This window comes from Sarcophilus harrisii, chromosome 4, assembly GCF_902635505.1.
Source record: "Sarcophilus harrisii chromosome 4, mSarHar1.11, whole genome shotgun sequence".
NCBI lineage: Eukaryota > Metazoa > Chordata > Mammalia > Dasyuromorphia > Dasyuridae > Sarcophilus > Sarcophilus harrisii.
In genome coordinates, this window is record NC_045429.1 from 98199587 (window position 1) to 98218552 (window position 18966).

The window sequence follows — 18966 nt, forward strand, 5'->3', positions numbered from 1 at the left end:
CTCTAACATCAGGTTAAGGCTCAGAATTACACACAGTTACCAAGTACTGGACCCAGGATTGTGACCTGGTTCTTTAAGCTTCAGTTCTATTATTTCTTCCACAATACCTCAATGTCTCTAAAAATAAAAAGGAATTCTAGAAAGGTTCTTGCTTCACAGAGTATTAAAAACTGGAAGGATTCTAGATTGAGAGGTGAAAAGTCCCTTAGAAATCATCTAGGCCAATCTTTTATTTGAGAGCTACAGTGCTGCCTGGGTTCACACAGCTACTAAAGCACAGAACCACAATAGAACCCACAGCAACCAACTTCCACTTCTTCACCTAGCCAGGCAGGACTAAAACTAACCTATTTTTTTCCTTCTATTTTTAAAGACCATGCTTCAACCACCTTAGTAGCAACTGTGTAATGGAAAGAAATATTGGATCAGTAATCAGAAAACCCTTGTTCTTGTTGACAAACTAATGTTGCTTCCAAAACTTAGGAGCTGAGTAACCTTGAGCCAATCACTCTGTTTCTCTCAGCTTTAGCTTTCTCATCCAATAAATAGGAATAATATTACACAGATCTAAAGGAGGAAAATATTCATACATATACACACACTCCTAATATATCACATAATGTTTTCTATATTGTATATGCTATGCATAATGTATATATTTTACACATATTTATGTGTATTGCATGTAATGCATATATTCCGCACACATTTATAACATGTGTGCCTTGTATATAATGTACATTTTCAATGCATATTTCTAACAATATGCACAATGTATATAATTTATAAACACACACATATTTATAACATTATGTATGTTATCTATAATGTATACGTTCTATACATATTTATAACACTTGTGTATGTTATCTATGATATAATGTGTATATGCTGTATGTAATGCATGTATTCTACACACATTTATAATATACACACAAAACATATCTAATGTATATATTCCACATTTATGATACATGTGTATGTTGTACATGATGTATATATTCTCACACATTGCTATAACATGTCTTATGTTATCTGTAATGTATATATTCACACACGTTTTTCATGCACATATCCATAACCCATTTTTTATATAAGGTATATATTTCTGTACACATGCTTATTAACATATGCACATTGTATATGAAGTACATTTCATTCACATACTTATGACACATGTGTACAATGTATATAATGTATCCATTCCACAAACCTACATGTATGTAATGTGTGATGCATATGGTCACACATATTTATAACATGTATGCATGCTTATAATATATATCTTCTGTACACATATTTATAACATGTATATGTTGTCTATAATGTATATATCTCCACAAACATTTATAATGTGTGTTGTATACAATGAATATATTTCACATATTTATAACATTTCACAATGTATATAATATACATGTTCCACATATTTGTGACACATGTATATGTTGTAAATAATGTACCTGTTCCCACATATTATAACATGTGCGTTATCTATGGTGTATGTATTCCACACATGTAAAATGTATGAATGATCTACAATGTATATATTTCACATATATTTATAAAACATACATATTATATAATGTATATCTTTCATGCACCTATTTATAACATTATAAATGGTATAAATTTCTGTAAAACCTATTTGTAACGTGTGCATTGTATACAATGTACATATTTACATATATATTTGTGAAATATGTGTATGTTATATACAATGTATTTCACACTCATTTTTGTGAACTGCAAAGCACCATATAAATGTCATTTATTATTATTCTGGTCTTAATAGCTCTTCAATTAGTCACCTGCTTAACACACCCACTGCCACTAACCTAATTTAGGTGCTCACTGACTCTTGGTTAAGCTATGGTAATGACTTCTACCAGGTTTCCCTGCCCATCCTACACACCACTATGCCAGAATAGTCTTTCTAAAGCATGGCTTCAAACATGTCATTCCCTCCCTTGCTCTATAACTTTTAATAGTTCTTCAATTTGTTCAGAATTTAGTCCAGATGTCATAGCCTGGAATTCAAGGTCCTCTACCATCTGACTGCAATCTATATTTCCAACTTCCATCTCATACTGCTCCCCTTATATTCAAGCCAAATTGAATTATCCCCCTGAAAAATGCCCTGTGTTTTCCTACCTCCATGCTTTTGTTCATGCTGTCCCTTCTGCCTGAAACACCTTCCACCAATCATCCTCATAGGATAAAAACCTATCCATCCTCACAGAACTAAGAACAGAAAGTGATCTTAGTGACCCAATGGTCCAGTCCCTTGTTTCACATATGAAAAAATGAAACCCAGAAAGCTTAGGTTAGCTGGCTAATCCAACATCCCCTTGGTAGCACAGTCTGAGTCTAAAGTCAGTATTCTTTCTATTTTACCACCCTTGAGCTTGAGCTCAATGTCACCTTCTCTATTGAGCCCTCCCTAATCCCCCCACTTAAATCTGAGCTCCCTTATTTACGTAGCTAGGTAGTGCAATAGTTAGAGCACCAGGCTGGGTCTGACATCAGGAAGGTCTGAATTCAACTGTGATCTCAGACACTTATAATTGTGTGACTCTGGGCAAACTACTTCTGTAAAATGGACATGCTACTAATATCTACTTTCCAGGCTTCTTGTAAGAAGCAAATAAGATAATGATTGTAAACACTTAGTATCTTAGCAAATGATGTTTAAATATTAACTGTTTTCAACTGTTATCATCATCACTGTTATTATTTCTGAATTGATAGATATTTTGGTTTGTTCCTTTTCTATAGCAGAATTTCTTAAACTTTTTCCACTCATAGCCCTTTTTCATCAAGAAATTTTTACATGATAAGTATGTACACATATATTGTATTTAAGATATACTTTAACATGTTTAACATGTATGAGAATGCCTGCCATCTAGGGGAGGAGGTACAGGGAAGGAAGGGAAAAGTGGGAACAAAAGTGTTTGCAAGAGTCAATGTTGAAAAATTACCCATGCATATATTCTGTCAAGAAAAAGCTATAATATCCTTCAACAACAATACTATATGATGATCAATTCTGATGGACGTGGCCCTCTTCAACAATGAGATGAACCAAATCAATTCCAATAGAGCAGTAACTGAACTGAACCAACTACACCCAGCAAAGAACTCTGGGAGATGACTATGAACCACTACATCGAATTCCTAATCCCTCTATTTTGGTCCATCTGCATTTTTAATTTCCTTCACAGGTTAATTGTACAACATTTCAAAGTCCGACTCTTTTTATACAGCAAAATAATTGTTTGGACATGTATACATATATTGTATTTAACATATAACTTAACATATTTAACATGTATTGTTCAACCTGCCACCCCATGAAGGGGTGGGAGGAAGGAGGAAAAAAGTTGCAACTGTCAATGCTGAAAAATTACCCATGCATATATCTTGTAAATAAAAAGCTATTAAAAAAGAAACAAATAAACTGTATTCAGCAATAATAATATAATAAAGATAATAATTAACATCTAAAAATATACAACAAAAAAAGAAAGAAAAAGCTATAATAAAAAAAGGAATTTTTACATGACCCCGAGTATATAGTTATATAAAATAGATAAACAAATCAAACACTTACTGATAGTAAATTATAATTTCATAACCCCCACATTCAGTTACAAGACTCAATATAGGATCACAAACCACAGTTTAAGAAGCTAGGTCCTACAGCAATGGACCTTACAATAGTGACTAGCTCCTATCTCCTTTCCTACATTATAAGCATCCTGAGGGCAGAACTTAACTCCCACCATACCTGGTACAAAGAAAGTATTGAACAAATATTTAATGGATCAGTGTACAATAACCCTCACTAGTAGTAATTTCTTCCTCACATCTTTAGTTACTTATTAAGTAATTTAAGGGATAGTATTATGAAATTTAGGCTAGATATGAATATGATGGAAAGAACAGTAGCTCTTACAATCTATGTTGTAGGAGAGGAAAGAAAAAATCTTAATGGGAAATGACTCCACAACCAAAGCTCTCCATCCTCCAATCCTGATGTTGCTAGCTCAGCTGGACATAGTGAAATACAAAGTAGCTGCATGTGCTGAGCAGTTGCCATGTAGTGAGGGTCATGGGAATAATCCAGGTGTGAGAAGACTTGTGGGTGATTAACAACCTATCCAACCAGTGAGTCACAGAAGTCAAAGATTCAAGAATAAGTATAAAACAACATATCAATAAATGCTATGGAATAAAAGGCCAACCACAACCCTGTCTATAATTATCAGAGAGGAAAAGGGCAATGCAATGAATACAAAAATTGACTTTGTAAAGGTGAATGTTGAGCCACATTGTAAGGAAGTAAAGGAACATGGATTCATGAAGAACCAAGGACATGGAAAAGTGACAAAATTAAAGAGATCTCCCTTTAAACTAAGTAGAAAACAGGTAGCTGAGTCACTTTGGCCCCAAATCTGATGCCCTTTTCTGTAGATAGAGAACTCTTGGAGAGTATAGACATCTAGAGGTTCCAAACTGTGTCTTGCTTCTTCTCTAATATGGCTATTGAGTGTGTCTTCTCTTCTTTCTGCTTTGCTAGTCTCCTATTGTTATAACCCAATAGATTTAATTGTTTTCTCAGAGGCAGCTAGGTGATGCAGTGGACAGAGTACTGGTCCTGAAGTCAGGAGAACCTGAGTTCAAATACAACTCAGACACTCAAAACTTACTAGCTATGAGATCCTGGACAAGTCACTTAATCCCAATTGCCTTGCCAAAAAAAAAAAAAAAAAAAAGAAAAGAAATCAAAATAATTGCTTTCTCAGTCACCTGAGTGCCCTAGAAGTGGTCAGGAAGACCACTTTAAATTGAAATGAGAAAGTCATTTCACTTCTCTTGTCAGTTTTCCCAGTACAAAATAGAATAATAATAGAGCCTCAACCTTCAAAGGGTTGTTGTGGGGAACAATATAAAGTAATACACTATATAAATGTCAGCTATTATATTATTATTATTATTTTGAGAAAGTGGATCACCATTTCTAGTTAATAAATGGGAGAAAAGATTACCCAGGGAGATAATCTCAGGTACTGAGAGATTCGAGTCACCAGCTCCCAGTCTTTGACCTTGTCAACAGACAAATCTCAAGGATTTGTACCTTTCATTAGCCAACACAATTTATAACCCACTCTCAGTTATTCAGGCTTCCTAGTAATAGGGGATGCTTAAATAATCCCCAAACCTCATTTTAGAGTTACAGTCTAACTACAGCAACAAGATTATGTGATGATCAACTATGATGGACTTGGCTCTTTTCAACAATGAGGTGATTCAAGGCAATTGCAATAGATTTGTGATGGAAAGTGCCATCCACATTCAGAGATAGAACTATGGAGGCTGAATGTGAATCAACATAGTATTTTCATCTTTTTGTTGTTGTTGTTTGCTTTTTTCCCTCATTTTTTTTTATTTTGGCCTGATTTTTCTTTCCATGATAAATGTGGAAATGTATTTAGAAGAACTGCCCATATTTAATCTATATTGGATTACTTGCTGTCTAGAGGACGGGGGAGAGAGGGAGGGAGGGAAAAAAATTTGTAACACAAAGTTTTAAAAGGGTAACTGTTGAAAACTATATTTGTATGTATTTTTGAAAAATAAAAAGTTATTATTTTTTTAAAATAAAGTGAGAAATTCATACTTAAAAAAAAATAAACAGAATTCCATTCTACCATTCCCCAACTAAATCTCTTACCAGAGCTGCTCAGAAGGGATAAAATGCTTTGGTTTTAATTTCTCTTCCTCTCCTTGAACTTCAGGGCAGAGAAGCCAAGGACTTCATTGATTCATCTGCAGGCTCATCTATTCCTGAATCATAGAAAATTAGTCATTTTAGGATGTCTACCCAGAACTATGATGCTGGGTATAGTTTAAATCAGATTTCTAGGTTTGTTTCTGATTCTCAGCTTTGCCATCCTTAGTCCATTTCATTGAATACAAATGATTTCAGAATCCTTGGCCTTCCTTCAATGCTTCTCACTGTGATCTCCTCCATAAGGCCTTCCCTGATAACAGTAGTTAACATTCTCCTCTTCCTCTGATTACTTTATGGTTATTGACCTGGATATATGATGTAACCTTTAATTGACTATAAGCGCCTTGAGAGCAGAAAATATTTTAATCTTATTTCCCCAGAATTTAGCAAAGATACTGGCATGCAGCGGGCATTCAATCATTCAACAAACATTTATTAAACATTTACTAAGTACTATGTACTTTTTTTTTAAGCGGACATGCTTAGTAAACATTTGATTGAAATGACTGAAGTACTGAATCTAAGTGGGTGACAGCAGCCTATACCCTGTGCGGCATAGTGGTTCCAACAATGGACTTCATATCAGGAAGATTTGAGTTCAGATCCTGCCTCAGACACTTACTAGCTGTGAGATCTGGGTTAAGTTACTTAACATTTTGCCTCAGTTTCCTGTTCTATAAAATGAGGGTGATAATTAGAGCACCTAGTTCACAGGGTATGAGATAATAATCATTAAGTGCTTTGCAAACCCTAAAGTACCATATAAAATTTACAAATATAAATTACTCTCACCCTATTCTCCCTTTTTCTCTCCTGGGCTTGGTCTTCTTTCTCTCCCCAATTCATCTGTCAACCCAATACTATCCCATCAGTAGGTTCCTTCTGATGCTTCTCAAGCACCAAACCTTTGCCCCCAGCTCCCTTAGGAAGCCCATTTTCTCCCCAGGCTTCCATTCTGTCACTCCTAGACCATTAGAAAGAGATACAGTCTGAGTGTCCCTCCAAGTTTAGGGTCTCCTCTTTTCATTTGCCCACTCAACTAACAGAGGAATTGCACCAGGTTTTTCTACAACATCATTTCTATTTCTGTCGCATATTCAATATCCCGCCAGCTCTGAGAACCAGTCCCTTCTCCTTTCCCTCTAGGATTCAGAGATGGAAGGAATTTTTGGGAGTCATCAGGAATACACTGTGAGATTCAGGATGGCCCATGCCTCTTGTAAACCCTAGGCTGGGAAAAATCAAAGGGGCTTATTGAGGGAGGGAAGGAGATTAGACAAGATTCTAATAAGTTCTCTCTTGCTCCTTGCTCTCCCACTATAGTATCTCTTTTCTTGATGACCCTGCACAGGACTGATGCACTGCAGGTTTCTCCTGGGGAGTCCTTGTCTGCATCAGAGATCTGCAAAGCACTATGTCAAAGTTACTGAATGGACCAAAGGCATGTACATGTGGGTGTGTGCCCACATACACGCAGTTCTCAGTTTCTCTTCCATCAAGACAAATGGAAGAATCCATCTAGGCAATGGCAAAGACCAGTCACAGCCAAGAAGGATGAGCTCCCATTCAAAGGAGTACGCCAGAGGTATAGCCTTGTCCTGAAGAAACCCTTCTAGACCCTCGGCAAATCACAATTACCTTTAAAGGTAATTCCCAGCTGAGGTACAATTTGGGCAAACATCCCTCTGGATATGAGTAGAGGATTTGGGCAAAGGCTCAGTCAGACAGCCACACTCAGCAGCATACATAGTCATGAAAATCAATCTCAGGCTCACCTAAAGGCCAAAGGAAAACCAATGGCAGCTCCAGAATTAGACTCCAGACCAGAAAGAATCCAGAGCTGCAGTCTCTTCAGACTTTGGCTGCTCAGCATAGCTATAAAATTTGCCTTCATTTAATTTTTCCATGAATATTACCAAGAATGGAAAGGCCAGGTTCCAGGAGGGCTAAATATTTGGAAGGTTTGGTACCTCTTCATCTCTACTTTGTAATCATTGGCTAGAGGTATGTGTTGGGGATGGGAGACAATATTTTGGGCCCAGTTACCACTTTCCAAGCCTATTTCTCCTGCTATCACTCTCTCGGAGCAACAAGGCAATACCCTGCTAAAGAGCTGGTCCAGAGTGAAAATTCAGAGCTGATTCCCAGAGCTAGCTTAGTCCCCTAAGCTGGTCTGGGAGTTTAACGTGGATAGGAAACAAGATGGTATCAGGACCTTAATTCTGGGGCTCCCCTTTGAAAAAAATTTCCTATTATAAGGAGAACAGCCCAAAGTGCAGAACTCCCAGGAAGAGTTGGGGGGAAAGAAAACAGTCCAGCTAGGGACAATAGAGATTCCATCCCGGGCAGGGCTGGTGGGGATGAGGAGGGGAATGCAATGAAAGCCCCAAAGTGGGAGGAGGGGGAAGGAGGGGGAAAGCGAAGGAATGAAAGGAGGAAGCCTTCCTCGCAGCAAGGAAGCTCCCTGACCTGGCACCCCGACTGTGTTTGAACAAACTAACCGTGATGCTTTTGGTAACCAACTCTTCCTAAACCCAGGGATCCTGCCAAGCCCCCAGTCTCCCCACCCCACCCCAGCCACGCTTTTCCACTGCTGGCTTTCCACTGCGGTTCCTCCCAAGCACCCAAACCTCCCAAGCTCCCGAGCTGGAAAGAGGCGCCCAGGCCTGGGAGGGAGCCAAGGGGGCCACTTTCCCAGCCAGCCTAGCAACTCCAGCTTATTAGGGCTCTCCCGGCTCTCTGCCTTCCACTTGCGCTCTTCCTCCTCTCACTGCAAGGGTGCTGCTGCAGCGCCCTTATAAGGCAGAAGCTAGTCTTCAACCTCCCTGCCCCCCCAAAAAAAAAAGTAATAAAAATTCTTGTCCTTCCCGGGACCGGACACTGACTTTTCCCCCATTGGGAGAGAAAACAGCCATCCCTCCGGGCAGGTTTTACTATTTGTTTCTCTTCTTAAACACAAACAAAACCTAAAGGTTTGGGGGAGTTCAGGTCTTCCTCGCAGTTTGGAGTCCAGGGGTGGGTAGTCTGGGGCCAGAGGAGTTCCCCTTCCCCACCCCCACCCCCGTACCCTCCACCTCCCCCAGCAGGGCTGGGAGCACGCTCGCCCTACAACCTGCTCAGCCCCACAGCTCTCCTCTCCTTTCTCCTCCCCGCAGCATCCAGGGCTGAGGCTGCAGTCCAGGAACCTTCCCCATTCCTCCCATTGTTACACCTCCATGTTGGGAAGAGCCCCTGACCGGGTCAGTGCTCTCCACGTCCGTCATTCTCAGACGTGGGGTGGGAGCCCCCGCGGCTGACTGAGGCTTACCTGGGTTGGCTCGGCTGCAAGATCGAACTGGTTCCCGATTGCCCGGTGCGTGTGGCTGGCGGTGCTCACTGGGGCTTCGCCGACGTCTCCTCGCTCTGCGAGCTGTTTCGTGCACCAGCCTCAAGGTGTTTCCAGCCCCAAGGCTCCCTCTCCTCTTCCCTTCTCCAGCCCACGGGGTCCATAAACCAACATCCAAAGCCGACGAGTCCCTGAAGAAGGGTCCCCGATGCAGTGGGAGAGGCTGCCAAGGGCGAAGTCGCTGGGCTTGCATGCAGAGAGAGAGAGAGAGAGAGGGAGAGAGAGAGAGAGGGAGAGATCCAAAGCGGAGCTCAAGCTTGCTAGCAGAGTACAGCAACCATGAGTAGGACAATAGCAAAAGGAGGAAAAAGGGAATGAGCCATCTCCCGGAAACGAGGGGCACTGCACCAGCAAGTCCGGCCTCAATCTCTGAGACCCTTGACAGGCTCCCAGTCGGCTGGCTAGAGCCAAGTCACTGAGCCGGAGGAGAGCGGGAGGGTGGAGCCCAGATCCCACCGCTCTGACCTCCCTCCACCCTCTCCTCCCGGGCCTTCCCATCCAGCTAAGGGGAGGAGGAGGGGGAGGAAGAGGAGGAGGAGAAGGAGGAGGAGGAAGGGAGGAACGGGGGAGAAGTGGACGAGGAGAAGATCCTGCTACTGATACCCGGGCAGATAGCCCAAAATTTCCACTAACTTTTCCCTCCCGGAACTCCATTTATTTGGGATCATATGAAAGCAAAAATAAAAACAAATCTTTAGACATCGGGGGAAAAAAAAAAAAAGGAAGCATCTTTGGGGTGCCCAGATTAAGGAGTGTGGTATGGCCGGAGCGCCTCCCTTTCAGGACTCCCAAGCATTTTTTCACGTTCGTTTCTTTTATCTACCCAACCACCCTTGCATATGAAAGGATTTGAGGTGTGCTCCGGAAGTCGGAGAGGTCCAGGGATCAGAAGGGAACCTCTAACACCTGGAGAGAGGGAAATCCCCAACCAAATGGAGAAAGAAAGGGGAGATGCCCAAGGTGAAGAAAGGCCAAGGAATCATTTTCATACACTATATTTTCATATAATATATTCCAAAATATTTCATCTTAACGCTATATTTTTTGAGAAAAATGGGGCATTAATGAGTCTTTTCTTTCTTTTTTTTTTTTTAGGATCCCTTTTCTATACTGGACTGGAATGTACACGGCAAAACAAAATTGCTGGGTTTTTGTGTACTATTCTCAGATTTAAAAAAACATTTTTATTTCCTCAAAGATCCCAATTTCTCAGTTTCCCCATTTTCATTATGCTTCCTCCCATGGCCCCATGCCTCTGATCTCTTGATCAATTAGTCTATTTACTACAGACATACCATGACTAAGAAATAAGGGCTTTCCTCTCCCTCTTGATTAATTTGCCTATTTACTGAGTACTTACTATGGGTAAGAAATAAGTGCTGGTGACAGGAGTCATACCCTAGTCCCTGCTCTCAAGGAGCTTGTGCTCAATGTGGAGGAGGAACATAAACATCATTAATTATATGTTGGAATGGTCTCTGTATATGGGATCATATAGACTAGGATCAGCATGAGAGATTGGAGAGGGAAATAGGGAGAAGGAAAACTGCTAGCAGAGAAGAATGGTTTCATGAAACACAAGTCAATTAGGTCTAATTCTTCATGACCCACTTTGGGATTTTCTTGGCAAAAATACTGGTGTGGCTTTCCATTTCCTTCTCCAGCTCATTTTACAGACGGGAAACTGAGGCAAACAGGATTATGTGACTTGCCCAGGGTCATACGTTTCTGAAGCCATAACTGAACTCAGAAGATGAGTTTTACTGACTCCAGACCTGGCACTCTGTGCATTGTGGCGCCACCTAGCTGCCCCAAACCAAACCAAGGAAAGAAAGGAAAATTTCCAGTGAACAGAGGTAGGGAGGAAATCCATTTCTGACATGACTAAATAATGTACAATGCCCAGTGCTGGGCAAGGTGCACGAGGTGCAGTCTAGTCTAGGTGGAATGCAGAGTGAATTTAAGGAAAGTAGTTCTAGATAGTGCAATCTACATAGAATTACAGTGGGAGGTGATGGAGAGATCCAAAGTAAGCTTCAATACAGCATCAACCAGAGATCACACAAGGAAATTAGTGTAAGGGATGTCACTGGAGAGATGTCTGACCCGAAACAAAAGTGAGCCTGTCATGGGGCAAAAGGGAAAGACAGCTCACCATGCTCTTAAAAAGGAAGATTGATAGTATAGAAGACAAAACTGAAATCAGAAAGACCAGTTCAGATCCAGAAGCTTGATGGTCTAGAAGATAAAACTGAAATCAGAAAGATCAGTTCCAATCCAACCTTGAAAACAAAATGCTTACATTCTAATGGCAAAGACTACCTGTGGGATTCAAGACAAGTCACTTAAACTGTTGTCTGCCTCCCTCATCTGTAATATGGGAACCTGTTGTTCCTGAGTTGTTGTAAGAAACAAATGTAAATAGTGAAATAATATGTGTAAAGTTTACAAATTTAAAATGTTATGTAAAGATTAGCTGTCACACTGTCTATTGTGTAGCTAGGTCTATAGTCAGGAAAATTCACCTTCCTGAGTTTAAATCTGGCCTCAGGTACTTCTCACCTGTGTGACCTGGTCAAGTCACTTTAACCCTGTTTAGGTTAGTTTGCTTATTTGTAAAACGCCCTGGAGAAGGAAATGGCAAACCCCTCCAGTATCTTTGTCAAGAAAATCCCATATTAATAAGTACTTTTTTCCCTTTCTTTCTTTCCTTCCCCATTGAGAATTCACACACTGTCAACAGAATTTTAGAAAAGCCCCATTACATGTTGATTGCCATGTGAAGAATTTCCAGAGAGACTTGAACACATGTTGCAGTTTGAAAGAGTTGTGATCTGCATCTGTTGGAACGAATGCCAACATCAATGAGATCAAGAATATTTAAGAAGTGTGAAATAAGGTAACATGAGAATCAGACCATGAGAAGCCTTAAATGCCAGCAGAAGGAATCAGGACTTTATACTGTGGACTATGAGGAACCTTATAAGTTTTTTTGATTGGGAGAAGACCTATTCAGATTCCTAGGAGATTCAGAATCTCCTAACTATACTGTTAGGAGATTATTTTGGCCAGGAGGAATTGGAAAGGGGAGGGAATGGAGGAAAAGAGACTAATTAAAAGAAAAGACTATTATAGTGGTGCAGGAAAGGGGTAAGAAGGGTCTGAACTAAAGTGGTGACAGAGGGATTAAAAAAGGTGTTGATGTGAAACATATTTCCTTGGTATTATTGACAAGAACTTGGCAGTTATATGATGAGGAATGAGAAGGATTTTGTAAGGAAAAGTGATGATGAGTCCAAGATGACTGGCAAAACTTGAGGCTAGGAAAATGGTGGTACTATAAACAGAAATGGTAAGGGGAGAAGTGATACTGAAAAGAGAAGCTCTAGGAAAGAAGTGATGAATCCAGCATTGGATATGTTATTTCTGAGCTGTCACTGGAAACACAGGAAAAGGTTATCAATGGAAAAATAATGGAAGTCACCTGCAAAGAAGTAATAGCTGGAGACATAGGAATGGGTGAGATTTCTTTGGTAAAGAATATAGAAAGAGAAGAAAAGACGGCTGGAGACAAAGACTCACACTTAGGGGATAGAAGGGGAAAAAAAGGAAGGAACACTCAGAGAGACTAGCCAATCAGTCAGTAAGCATTTAAAGTGTCTACTATGTGCCAGACGCTATTAAATTCTGGTGATACAAAGGAAAGCAAAAACAAGATGCTTATGTGCTAATCACAGAGGCAACATGTAATTAACTACATACATACAAGCTATACATAGACTAGATGAATCAGAACAAGGAAGGAGTTAGCAGGAACTGGGAAAGACATCATATTAAAGGTAAGATTTGAGTTGAGTCTTGAAGAAGCCAGGAAACTAAGAGGTAGAGGTGAAGAGGAACAACATTCCAAGTCTGGAGAATATCCAGTACAAAGACATGGAGGTGGGAGATGAAAATTAGAAGTCATGTTCAAGGAACTGCAAGTAGAACTAGGTAGAGTCAAAACCAACCGCTGCCCAACCTCTTACAGGGATGAAAGAGATGGCCTCCTAAGCCCTAGAAGTAAAGAATTTGCCTGATTCAGAGGACAATATCCTGCTCACTTTCTATGACGGTATAAATAGAGCTGACATGTTGGAATCAGAAAAACCTGCTTAAATCCTGCCTCAGACATTTATTAATTTTCTCATATGTAAAATAGGGATAATAGCCTACCTCCCAATGTCATTGTGAGGATTAAATCAATCAACTTATATGAGTGCTTTGCAAACCTATGTCTATGTAGAAATGCTGGTTATAAATAATGAATAGGGTAGTTGGCCCTAGAATCAATAACTACTTCCCTTAATGTGCATAGAAATCCTTTCACTTTGGATGCTCACTTTACTCCTGGACTTGTTATTCTGGAAGTACCCCCATCCCTGAGGCCTCTCTGGCTGGTTCCTCCAGAATCTCCATTTTAAGGAGAATGTCTACATTAATCTTGTCTTCTTTCCTCTCCAAGCTTTACTCCTGAGTCTCTGGGCTTTTTCTACTATGCCCTTGCCTTCATCTATTCTCTACTTCTCTTTTTCAGTTTCAATTGAATTTCCTAGTTATTTATGTCTTATTTGGAGGGAAGAGACTGTCTTTTTGCTTCTATCTGTATTCTCAGATCTTAGCACAAAGCTTGGCACATAGTAAGGGCTTAGTAAATTCTTGTTGACTTGACTATGAAAGACTAGATAGAATTAGGATAATAGCTTAAAGTGGTTACAGAAAGAAAGAGAATTTTGGGGTTTTTTAAGGACAAAAAAATGTACATTTGTGGGAAGAAGGGAAAGAACCAAGAAGAAGAGATTGACAATAGAGAAATTGGGATTGACCAATGTGTAAGATGCCAGAGGAACCAATGACATAAGCCTTGGTAAGAGGAGACTAGAGGGAAAGAAAGATAAACACTCAAAGACAGAGGAGTTTGGGGGTATAAAGACAGAAACTCACAACTAATGGCTTTAATCATCTGTGTAAAATAAGAAAGATTATTTGCTAAGAGAAGTGAATGGAAGAAGAGTTGGAAGGACTTGAGAACAAAGGAGGTTTAAAACAACTCCCAAGAGAAATATCTTAGGGAACCAATAGGAAATTAATAAAAGGAGTGACTGGAAATTGGAAGAACCCAATTAAAACCTAAGAAGTATGAATTTCCAGTGGGCCTAGTTAGCATGATTCTGTGACTTCCTTCAAAAACACTAGGTGGTTTGGGAATAGATAATAGTAAAATAATACTCAAAACTAGCGTCTACAAAATGATTTAAAGTTTGAAAAGCTCTTTACAAATATCAGCTCTTTTTGTCCTCACAACAACCCTGGGAGGCAAGTATGATTATTATTCTCATTTTACAGATATGGAAACTGAAGCAAACAAAGTGATTTGCCTGAGTCACACAACTAGTAAGTATCTGAGACAGTATTTGAACTATCTTCAAGACTCTTAAATCCAGACCTCTATCCAATAAAAGCAGAAAATACAATTGGGGGCTGACCCAGGGACTGAGGATTATTAGTAGGTCAGGGAAGCAAGGAAGTAAAGGAAATCAAAGGTGAAACTATGAGTGTTTGAGGTGCTTTGCCCTATAAAGAAAGGTAAGAAAGATCAGATCACAGAATGGGAGAGGTGGACAGATAGGATGTTAACCCCTTTCAGAGTCCTAACTAATGGTGGGAATCTCAGGCAGCCATTTGAGGAGGTATTATTGGCTAGGTGTCCTTTTTTTTCCTGGTGTTTCTCCAATCAGAACCTACTCTACCTGTTTCTCATGATGACTTCCCCCGCCCCTATTCAGAAAGAGACATCTAGTCCAGAGAGAAGCATTGTGGTTGAGTGGCAAAAGCCTGAGACCATGAAGTCCAAACCCTCGCTTGTACAAAGGAAAAAACTATGGTCTAGAGCAGTGGTTCTCAAACTTTGGTTTTCAGTATCTTGATCCTATTAAAAATTATTGAGGATCTCTCCAAAGCGTTTTTGTTTATCTGGGTTATATTTATAGACATTTACCATATTGGAAATGAAAACCATTTTTGAATTTGTAGACCCTCTAAAAGGATTTCAGAGATCCAGGATTCTAGACTGTCTGAGAACCATGGTCTCAGAAAAAATGATCATGCCAACTTACACAAATAGTTTTTTTTTTTTTTTTTTAATAGCCTTTATTACAGGATATATACATGGGTAATCTTTACGCATTAACAATTGCCAAACCTCTTGTTCCAATTTTTCACCTTTCTTCCCCCATCCTCCCTAAATGGAGGATGACCAGTAGATGTTAAATTATATTTAAATATATAACTCTAGATACACAATAAGTATACATGACAAAATTATTTTGCTGTACAAAAGAATTGACTGAATTATTGTACAATTAGCTTGGAATGGAAATCAAAATGATGCAGCGTGTAAATATAGGGACTGGGAATTCAAAAATGAAGAAAAATCAAATGATGGTGGCTTACTAAACAGAATCTAAAATTATATATATAGAAGCAGTTACCAAACTTTGGTATTGGCTAAGAATGATTAGTTTGATCTAGTGGAATAGATTAGGTTCAAGGGATAAAACAGTCACAAATATAAACCTAGTCTTTGATTAAACCAAAGATCCCAGCTTGGATAGAACTTACTGCTTTGATAAAAATTCTGGGAAAATTGAAAACTATATGTAGAAACTATGTTGATCCATACTTAAGCCAGCAACCAAGATAAGGTCAAAATGGGTTCATGACCTAGTGCTAAAGAATGAAATTATTAATAAATTAGAGGAACATAGGATAGTTTACCTCTCAGACCTGTGGAAGGGGAAGGTTTTTATGACCAAAGCAGAACTAGAGATCATTACTGATCACAAAATAGAAAATTTCGATTTTACACAAATAGTAATCAGCAAAGCCAGGATCCAAATCCAAGTCTTCTGATTCTAAATCTACTCTTTTTTCCCAATCCCTCTTAAGTCTAGGGCTTTCTCTTTCTGTCGATTATTCCTATTTATCTTGTATATAACTCGTGTATAACCTATTTGTTTGCACACAGTCTCCCCCATTCGATTGTAAGATTTTGAAGGGATTTTCTTGTTTTTCTTCACATCCTCAGCGCTTAGCATGGCATCAGGCACATAGTAGTTGCTTAATAAAGGCTGATTGACTGAAGTGAATTTCTGGTTCTGGTACTTGGGGTATGACACTGAGTAAATCACCAAACCCTCTTTATCCTGTTCTTTCTTCACCTGTAAAATGGGAATTTGGAGGGGGGAAAAATCCTTGTGAAGGAAATACTGCACTAAACAGAATGATTGTCTTATATATATATATATATATATATAAAACCCCTTCCAGGAAGAAGAATCTAGCTCTCAGTTTCCTCATTTGTGAAATGAAAGGGTTCCTCTAAGGATGATCCTAGAAATCTACATTTTACAGGATCTGGAATCTTTTTAGTTCAACGTGCCCCCTAGTGGTAAACTGCAGCTCAAACACCTTTGGGAAGTGAAACCCCAAGAAAACACCATTTAGAATTCATTTTTGTTGAGCTCCTCATTTAGCAAGTACCCAAGGCATAGCTCAAGCAGAAGTCAGTTACTGTATGTATCGATGCCTTTGTAGAGAATGTGACACAAATAAAGATAACTATAATATGAAATAATATAGGATGAACATTTCAGAGAGAGACAAGGCAAAATGAGAGCTTCAGAGGGAGATGAAGGCTTTCCAGAGGGGAAGCCATCCCCGGATAAGGGAATATTTGAATTGAATTTTGAGAAGAGGGAGGCTTTGAGTTGGGTATAAATTCTAAATGTCAGAAGGAGGCAGAAGAACTCTCTAAGTATAGAGGAAAGGAAGAGAGGGCAGGGAAATACAGAGCTTTTTCGGAAAATAGAGAACAATCTAGTGAATTCATAAGCTACATGGAAAGAAATAATCGTGAAATAAAAGGAGTAAAAAAACTGTGAAATAACCATTGAGTGAGCAAGGTACTGCCACATAGTGGAGATCTTTGAGGGCCAGACAAAGAATATGAACTTGATCTACAAGAGCTGGACCTGGTTTGTTTTTGTTTTTTTTTATTGGCCCGCCCCTATGTGGCAAAGTTCCTAATATCTAACTGGCCTAGTGGATGTTGCTGGATCAAAGGGTATGTACAATTTTATAACCCTTTGGGCATAGTTGCAAATTGCTCTCCAGAATGGTTCACAACTCCACCAACAATGTATATGCTTCCTCCTGTCTCTCCTTGAAGTTTGGAAAGATGTGTTGTACCATTTGTTCTTAAATATCCATTTCTAAATGTTAATTAGGTTCGGGTAGCTAATTGATATAAATGAATAATCAATGCGGGAAGCACACAGATGGAGGCTCATGAGATCTAATACTGAAAATGCACTCCCAATAGAGATATGTCTGAAATCCTAAAGTAAGTAATAGCCTTGCTCTGGGGACCTAACTTACTGGTAGTTTGGGTGGAAATTGGGAGCATTAGAGATTTATGCAAATAACAATTTTCCATAAATGTTTGATTAATTGACTAAGTTCTCTAATTCTATTGATGCTGATTAGCTCTGGAGTCAGAGTCCTATTATCAAGTCCCCCTGCCTCAAGGTAGAACTGCAAATAAATCTCTTTTCCTTCCTTAAAAATCTACAAGGAGACATTACCTGTTAATAATTTCACACGCAGACCATCAAGAAGTTTTTCGTCATTTCTAACTTAAATCCCATCTTTTGCAACGTTCCTCCAGATTTTGCCCTATGTGGAAAACATCTCTATTCCAAAAGTTTAAAGAAAGGATAAAATAATTTTAAGGAAAAACAATTTTCCAGTCGAGTACGATTATTTCATCATTCATTTGTGAACAAGGGCTTCATTTCTGTAGCTGCTCCTTTCACAAATCAGAATCCCAGCTTTCTTCAGGACTAAGCATAAGCATCTTCTTCCTCTGAAGCCTTTCCTGACCCCTGTAATGCTATCCTCCCTGCTCCAACTGTTTTGCATTTGCTTTGCATTTATTCTGTATATATTTATATTCTGCATATATACCATACAATACATATATATGTATACACATATATATGCATAAATAATTTATATTCATATTTCATAAATCCAAGAGCAGAGAATACTTGGAGAAGAATTCCCAATTTGACAAGAACTGCTAGAAAAAACAAAAAGCTGTTCAATAGGAATTTGGTTAGTTCAACATCTTAAGCCATATAATACAATAAGCTCAAGATCAAAACATAATCTGAATATTAAAGGTCATGTTGCAAAAAAAGAAAAGAAAAAAAATTAGAAGAGAACCAGTTCAAGTACCTTTTATACCTATAGCCTGAGGAAGAGTTCTTAACCAATGGTGAAAGAAATAATCACAATAAAGAAAATGAATAATTTTGATTACATGAAATTGAAAAACTTTTGCATTAACACAATGCAATTAAGAAAAGACTGGAAGCTGTTTATTGTGAAAAAATATTTTCAACAACTATCTATGATCAGAGTTGAGAATCAAGATATAAAGAATTCTGACACAAATATATTCTTCAATGAATAATCAACAGATCTACTTCTAACCCATCCTCCCCACAGTCATAGCTGAGGGGAGAAATAAATCTTTGCAGAGGACTGGTTCTCAAAATGTGATCCAGAGAATTCTGAGGGTCTTTGAACCCTTTCAGAAAATCTCCAAATTCAAAATTAGCTTTTATTTTTAATATGGTAAATGTCTATAAATAAAACCCACATAAGAACATTTTTT

General features: G+C 38.9%; 1 protein-coding gene across 2 annotated transcripts in view; it reads right to left on the minus strand.

Annotated features, from left to right (window-relative positions):
* Nucleotides 1-9688, minus strand: part of PIK3C2B (phosphatidylinositol-4-phosphate 3-kinase catalytic subunit type 2 beta) — a 76365-nt gene extending 66677 nt beyond the window's left edge. The window contains exons 1-2 of one of the 2 annotated variants that reach the window (XM_023501915.2): nucleotides 9108-9688; nucleotides 5741-5853 (exon numbers count right to left, since the gene is read on the minus strand). The gene's annotated coding sequence lies outside the window, so the exon portion shown is untranslated. The remainder of the gene's footprint in view (nucleotides 1-5740; nucleotides 5854-9107) is intronic. The other variant, XM_023501916.2, reaches the window with a different exon arrangement.
* Between the last annotated feature and the right edge of the window lie 9278 nt (nucleotides 9689-18966).